The sequence below is a fragment of the Colossoma macropomum genome, unplaced genomic scaffold (assembly GCF_904425465.1).
Source record: "Colossoma macropomum unplaced genomic scaffold, Colossoma_macropomum, whole genome shotgun sequence".
Lineage (NCBI taxonomy): Eukaryota > Metazoa > Chordata > Actinopteri > Characiformes > Serrasalmidae > Colossoma > Colossoma macropomum.
Window position 1 is genome coordinate 23225044 of NW_023494810.1, and position 8771 is coordinate 23233814.

Sequence of the window (8771 nt, forward strand, 5' to 3'; positions counted from 1 at the left end):
TTGCTCAAAATAATACCGGCCAATCTTTAACCATTTTACATTGTTAATTAACCAGTACATGTGTAATGCTTTGAAAGATGTAACACAATCTTGACATACAGCAGTGTAATCACTATGCTAGCATTTTGTCCATATCATGCTGCCCTAGTCTGCTGTGACACAGGAGTTGAGTAAGCCACAAGCCAGCAGCATCACTGTCCCTGCTCAGTCTGCCCTGTGTGCTTATGAGAACAGGTTTCTAATTGTGCCAGAACAGAGGAGGCCGTCAGGCGCCTGATCTCAAAGCAGATTTGAGGCCGTGACAGCTGCCCGGGTCCCTCAGGTGGCCCGATCCATTCGCAGCGAAGCTTCTCATTAAAAAGTGTGCACGATACAAAGAAAGAAGGGCAAAAAAAAAAAACACTCCAAAAAACTGCACAGAGAGAGGCAGGTCCTTTTGTGAACTCACTGTTCCCAGGCGTCACTCATAAATAACACATGCAAAAGTTGAGCCTTCAAAATGACAGTTCAGTTATAATAGCAATCACTAATGATGCATCTGTGACTAATTGTCCACCCAGCACTATTTTGAACATCATCCACAAGAGCATTTCACAGCGTTTTGTCAGCGCTGACACGCACACACAGGCTAAGCTTAATTTCTCATTTCCCTCAGTCATCGTGGTTCTGAATATTTTCAGTGCCAATTCCATTGACAGAGCTGTACCCTTATTTGCATGCAAAACAAGGTGAATCACGTTGAGCTGGGTGTTTAGCTTTATACTGAATGTGCCTGGATTTGACATAGGCTACTTTGAATATAATAAGGAATAGAAGTCTCAGAAGCCCTCGTAACTTGTGTATACCATGTAGCCATGCATCAGGGCTGGGCTAGGATACAAATTTAGCTCTGGACTCTTGTCCAGACCTGTCCACCACAAGCGGCTGGACACCAACCATCTTCGTACCCTCATTCACTGTACACTCAACAGTCTCTTTATGTAGACTGGAATATATATGTAAGTAACTTAGCAATCAGCTAGTAAGCTAATGTAATTTATCTGTGTAATGAACAGTTAGCTGACCACCTAGCTAAGTATGGAATGTTTTTTTTCTAAGTACATACTTTGTTTGGAATAAATCAGCTCTCATTAACTTGTTAGCTTTATAGTCAAGGTAGTAGGTTGTGTAGCTAACATCATCTAGCTAATTTAGGTAACTGTTTTTTTGTTTTCAAGTTAGCTAACTAGTTAAAGATGACCAGATTAACTGGTCAGTGTAATGTATTCTAAATCTTCGACTCAGCCTTTAATCTGACCAATGTGTCTGCTAGCTTGTGAACTTTATTAGTTTGTATGCTATGCTCATAAGCAAGGCTAACTGTTCTTTCTACATTTTGTTGACACACTAACTACGTTTCATTGCAAAGTAAGTATAATTAGGCCTGTTTAACTGGATTTACTGCAGTGCAATTTGTTTAACATTGAATAAAAATCATTGTAGTTGTAAGTTTATTGTTTGATTATAGTATTTTTTATACGTGGCACTACCGGTTCTATTTTGTCTGTTCCAACTTATTGAATCTCAGAAAAATGAAATACCGTGTATATTGTCTTAAAGTATCGTGATATGATGTTTTTTTGCCATGTCACCCATCCCTAGTATGAGTATAGACTTAAAAGCCTATTGTTAGCCCATGGATGTAATGTAAGTTGCATGGCTGAAATATCCCCAGAAAACTCCAGTTAATGTTGTAGATGTGTGTTGTGTGTGTGATAAAAAGACACATTACCTCTTGCAAGGGAAATACTTTAGCTTTGGAAGACATCACAAGATTTTCAAAATCAAAAGGTTTTCCTGAAACATTCATTTTGAGGAATGGATGTTAGCTAATGATATTGTTTTGCTAGCGAGCTTGTTTTACTTGTGTTATTGATTATTCTGGTCTTTTAAAGAGCATGGACTGGAGCAGGGGTGTCAAACTCAACCACCGAAAGGGCCATATTAAAAAATCTCAACAAATCAGTGTGCCAGCTGTGTTATTATGTGATATTTACTTAACATTTTGCCATGATCTCAACTGGCCATTGTTTGTTCAAAATAAGCCAGATCTACAACCTCAAAAATAGGCACTGAATACATAAACGATTGAAAAATCATTTTAAATAAAAACAAATGCTTAAACCTCTAACTTTAAACCTCTTTAAATGTCCCAATTTTGTGGGGGTGCAGTGTCATAGATCATTGTTGGGGAGGGGGTGGGAGCACACATTATGTTGCAGTGCATGCTGGGAACTGTAGTTCAGTTCATGGTGAAATGGACTAATATTAATAGAAAATTCAAATAATGAATATAAAATGCAGGCTGAATAGGATTGTGCCATGGGCCTGTGTTTGACACATGGGGACTAGAGGAATTTGGGGGTGATTTTCGAAGGGGCACACTCTTGTTTGCAGTGCATTTTGCCATAATCTAGCACCAAAGGTTTAAAAAGTTGTCCCTAGAATTGTATTCTTGTTCTGAGATCACATCTGGAGCCCTTAGACTAGCATGTACCATGCGCCTGGATAGAATACCATCCAGCAGAGTTCAGTTTCCACCCTAATCTAACACACTTAATCTTGATTGTTTTATTATCTCTGGTTTAGGACAGAATAATAGGCACTTTCAGTCAGCTGCCTAAGACAGAAAATGAGACAATGATACATGTGAGTTCTCATTAAATGTAAGGAAAACCAGTGATTTTTTTAATGACCTCTTTGATCTGGTGTTTGTAGGGAACTGAAAGAGCAACTTCTGAATACCTCATGTCAGATTTGAATACTCATTGAGTTTTCCGTTATGCTGCTGCTTCCAGCAGAAGGCTTAAGCTGCATAATTTGACTTTTGATTTTGTATTGGCATTTGAAATGAGTTATGCTGTTTTATTACATTCATATGGAAATTCAATTTAAACTTTGTTATGCGGTTCGTTCTCAGTTTGTTCATTTGCTTCAACACCTGTGCTTTGGTACATTTCCAATTTATCTTTTTTTAATTAATAAGGCTCACTTAAACAGAAATCTGGAAAAGAAATTTCATTCATCATTGCCTCATAATAGGGGCCGATCATTATCAGTTTCTCGGAACATTGTCTTTGCTTCCCAAGAACAGCTGTGTTATTTTGGCCTGTTCATTAGCTATCAGCAGGAGTTGAGTATTGCACACTGGCAGTTACTCAGGGCAAACCACAGGCTGTTTGTGGTCAGACTACTCAGAAGTCAGCTATTAGGTGTGTGATAGTGAGTCTGAGAGAGCTTTGAAACACGCCACTCACTTTTCGGGTCATGGCTGTGGCGTTGCGAGATTCACTAGAATGAAATGTGCACTTTTGTGTTTTCCAGGAGGACAATTTTGGCCAGTGTTTATGAGTCCTGAGGAGTCCAAGACATTGAGGTTAACCTTCAGAAGTTGCTAGAGATATTGAATTGCATTATGCTTTTATTATTAATTATTTCCCATTAATGAAACTAGTAGAGGAATTCTACTTCAACACTTTTTAAACAATTCCGCATGTGGTTGCAAGTAGAAGAGGCATTATTTTGTTATGATTTGAATTTGATGACAAGTTATTGTTGTGCATACAGGTTTGTTTTGCAGAAAAAAAAACATCCACACATTGTGTGAAAACTTCATGATAAATGGTCCAATAGAAATGCTACAAAATTGCTTGGAATAAAATCTCTTTACATTAACTTAACAGTAAAGAATGTTATTTAAGTTATTTTTACTGGACAGTAAGCATATAATGTCATTCCTTGCAAATTCCCTATATAAGTATATTTTAATAGTATAGCAAAGCTAAAATAACAGCTAAGTTAATGTAACTGAATTTTGTGTGTTGACCATGTTTCATGTCGACTGAGTTCCAGCCTTAAATGAACTTTAGTAAAAGAATTTGTAATCTTTATTAATCTTCAGTTAAGGCAATCCAATACAAAGCATTTCACAACCCACCGTTATGACAACAATCATGTACAGTATAGTTCATTTGAAGAAAAAAAAACATGCCAGTGAAAGTAATGATAAAAAAAATGAGTAAAACCAACAAATGATTTCTGAACAAACGCATATAGTTAGTAAAAGCTTAAAAAGAAACAGTAACTGTGACATGCTGTGCAGATGCCAGTTCCCAAATTGAACAAATCACAAAAAAATCTACAAAAAAATCACAGTTCGCTAAACCTGCTGTTATATTTGGCACCTACATGCACAATTAATCTTCTGATTCTCTACAGTATGTTACACTGAATGTCCACACATCTCAATGCATCCATACATCTCCTGTCTGATGAGCTGACTGTGCTGGAAGAAATATTGGCGCCATTGTTTGGGGTGAAATCAAAAGCTTTGTCTCACATTTCAGGCAAAATGAAAAATAATAAAAGTTTTCAGAATATAAGCATCACCTCAAAAGGGATCATATACAGATGTACAGTTGTTAAGGAATGACATCTTTGTAATAAAGTGCTTCCTTAGAAGAAATTCTAATTAATAAAAGCACACATTTCCAATGACGACTGTAGGTCCATGCCACATAAATAGAGACAGAGAGCGAGAGTGAAGAGATAGACATTTAGATCATCACCTCATCCTTACTTTCATTTTTATCTACATTGTGTTGCCATTTTATTAGACACCTACCTTGTACTTGTACACTCATTGGCCATTTTATCAGAAACACCACAATTTATCAGGCCCCCTCTACCCCATCTATCAGTGGAACAGGACCATCAAAGACCAGTTATTATTTGAATAGTGGAACATTCTCCATACAGCAATAACACTGACTAATAGTAGCACGTTATTGCGTGTGTGTTGCACTCACAGCTGTTTTTAAAGTCCTCAGGGCTGAAAATAGTCTGCCAACCAAAATATCCAGCTGTTAGTGGCCATACAAGTTAATTGTTTCTTATACAGTAAGTAGTAAGTTTACACAGTGTTTAAAGACACAGCTCCACCACTTGACAAATTCATACCAGCTCAACACAAATCCATGCCATGTGTCATTATTATGCTAAGAATGGTCCACCGCCCAATAAAATCAGGTCAGCTATGGTCAAGATTGCAGTTAGTAACAGTAAACCAACATGCTTAGAAAAAATGTACCTTTCAGGGTACAAACACTGGCACTGGGGTACACCTTTAGTATCTTTAGTTAGATAACATAAGTGTATCATATTCCACTGCTGTTATGTTTTTTAAGTAAAAAAGTGCATTGACTCTATACACCTGTCTTTACTCCAGGCTCTTCATTTTATTGTTCTTATTTAGAAAAGTTAAAGCCTCACTATGTAAAATCTGGGGATTTGGAGACCTCTCTGGTGGAAGTGTGTAATTGCATGCAAAGTGCAGAAGAACACTTGGTTACATCAGTTGTGCTTAAAACCCCTTTTCTGGAGCAGATGAACCTCATGATTACAAGCGTGTGGAGTATTTAAAGAGAACTCTTTGCCTGAGGTATGTTGTTTGTACCCTAGGTGACTAACGCTCTGTTCACATTTGGTATTAACATCCCACCTCAAGTGATCTGATCATCAGCAAAGAGCGAGATGTGTACCTGGCATTTCCATGTGTCTTGAATGCGTCTCCAGTGATTGGATTTTGTGACTGGAAGAAGCTAGGGTGCCACCCATTTGCATCTGTCTCTCGCTGCGTTAGTCCGTGTTTGGTAAGTGAAAGGGCTCTTACAAATGTTTAGATCACATAAACTGCCAATGCGACTTGTAAACAAACAGTAGAGGAGGTGAAAACTGAAGCTACACAGCTGCTTTCATCTCTGCTATGTTTAGACCAATGTTATGTGGTCATAAGCGTCACTAACCACATGCAAAGAAGACTTTGTCTCCAAGACACATTGTACCCCGTCCACACCTGCACTTAGCACTGTCAACTTTTGATTGGATCACCCAGGACGCATATTAATGCCAAGTGTAAACAGGGCCTAAAATTTACCTGGACAGTACCCCTTTTTGTGTACTAAGAGTGTACAAAGTGCTACTGTATAGTAAGTGTTTCTGTTAAAATGGCCAAAGAGTGTAGGTACAAGGTATGTCTAATATACTGGAAACTCAGTGTATATACCTTTTATGAATAGCACAACACCACCTCCACATATGTGAAGAGAAATAAATAAACAGAGCCTTTTATGCAGTATTCAACCTTGTTCATGTTCTTTGAGAATCACATGGTATGTTTATGATCATGCAGCAGTGACGTACATATGTATGCCAGTATTCGAAAACCTTGAGAAGGTTAGATGTGTTATACACTATGGAGTAAAATTTCCTTTGTGTTCTGCTGTAGATGAACCTCGCATTGCACCATCTCTGCTCCGCTGCGGTTTGGTACAACCGAGTTCTATCTGATCCAGCTCACACAATGGCTTCTCTGCGACTATAAAAGAAACTGATGTCATGGACTGGGTAAATTATAATGAGCCAATGGACTGATTAATGGTTTGAATGAAGGTGGTAACTGAATAAATGAGATCCTTTACAAAGATCTGGAAATTATTTCACATCATCTCCACTGGTGTTCAGGGTGACCTGTAGGCCTTCTTTGGAGGTAGGCCTATCACAGATACTGCATGATCAACTGATTGCTATCCGCTCAAATAATTGCAATCATTTTCCGCAGTTGCTGACTTATATTTTTCAGCCTTTGCTTTCACAATCATATGATTGCATCACAAACAGTGTGTTTTCATTACTTGGTCGAGGCAAATGCATTTATTGGGACACACTGAGTCATGCATCATGGGCAAAAAACTCCAAAAATATGTAACTATAAGGGTCCTATAACACCTTTGGAGGGCTTTCATGATCATGACAGGCCTATTTGGATGAATTAGCTGTGTATTTATTGGAAAAACAGGTTTTAACTGTGATCTTGGAAATATAGTGCACCATCTAGAAACTATAATGTCTTCGTACCTTTCACTTTATAAATGATATATATTTTTAAAACATTTCCCTTATACATGGCATTTAAATTTAAACGTAGAAAACGCTAACAGGCTAAATGCCTCTTCAAGATCTACTGAAGACCTGCTAAACTTCTTCTTGGAATGTTTCTTGTGAAATAGATATGCATAGTTGAGTTCAGTTGCCATCACTGGTGGGAGTGGAATCTATTTATCATACATTATATGTCCAAAAGTTCGCTCATCCAGGGGTATTAATAAGGAGTTTGTCCCCCCTCTGCTACTGTAACAGCCTCTACTCTTCTGGGAAGGCTTTACCCTAGATGGTCGACCATTGCTATGAGGATTTGATTGCATTCAGCCACAAGCGCTTTAGTGAGGTCAGATACTGATGTTGGATGATTAGTTCTGGATCACAAAAGCCGCTCCGACTCATCCCAGAGATATTGGATGGAACTCAATCGTTTCAGAGAACGCAGTTTCACAGCTCAGTGCTACTTAAATGGGTGCACCTTAGAGCTGAATTGATTAATACTGGTTATTTTTGGACACACCATGTAACAATTGTCTGGCTAGCCATTATAACAGAATGCTTTTATATGAAAGGTGTTAATAGTCTGAGGCCAAATTTGCGTCATTGTATCATAACCTGAAATGCATAATGTAATTTCAGAAAAGTAATGCAGGAACATTAGTACATGGCAGATAAAATCACATGCACGTCCAGTTTGAGAAAATTATGAAATGATATAAGAGCCAACTCTGAACCACACACTTGCAAAAGAACAGCAATTAAAAAGTACGCAGCACACACGATACAGATATTTCAGGACTGTGTGAGGTGACACAGAAGTGAAAGAATCTTAACATAAAGCTGCTACATTTGCATTTATCTATGCAAATCAGAGTCAGATGTACGAAATCCAGAAAATGTGTTTTGGTTTGGAGAGACTTAATTGGATGGTCAAACAACAGAGGAAACACAATTATGCTCTGCTGAATTTTGTGTTTGTGTTTTAATTATCCCACAATTAACCATCTGCTTCATTGTTATGGTGACTCATCGCTGCAGCGTTATTGTGAGCTCAGCCGTATGGGTCACTGGAAATGCCACATCTAAGTCGGCCATGACTCACTGGACCTGTCGAGAATGAAACACTGCCCTAAAACCATTTTTGGAGCCAGGATAAACCTCAAATCAGCCTGAACCGTATTTCAGTTTGCTCTACAGGCATGTCCATGCAGTAGAAAACTGGGAACATCTGGACTGCACTGACAACATCTGGGCTGACTTGAACAGTTCTGACCAAAAACACTGATCAAGCATAACTGGAATCTGTCAGTAACAACATTTAGGATGCCACTCATCTATTGCGATCCTTGCAGAATAGAAAAGGATAGACTTAGGCCCAATCCCATTTCTTATTTTTAACCCTATCCCTTGTTTTCGAGCATCACCTTGCCCCTTGGAACTGAGCCAGAGCAGGTAGTGGTTGAAATCCTCCCCTACAAAATGTGACAACCCTCAATTAAAAAAGAACATTATTAACTCTACCAGTCTGCAGTGATAGTAGAGGAGGGTAAAGTTCAGCAACCTCGCTGCTGGGCTTTAGTTAAATTTAGGGAATCATATGCCTTCAAAGAGGGGGTATGCGACAATTATTTATTATTGATCACCCCTAATTCTTCAGTGATATTCGCCAGCTTCTTGTTCGAATTTTCCCATTCCACCTTAAATGGTGCAGCAGTGCTGACGCCTGAGGTTCCATTTAAGGTGGAATGGGAAATTTAGCTAGCTACTGAGACATCAGCATGCCACTATCGATT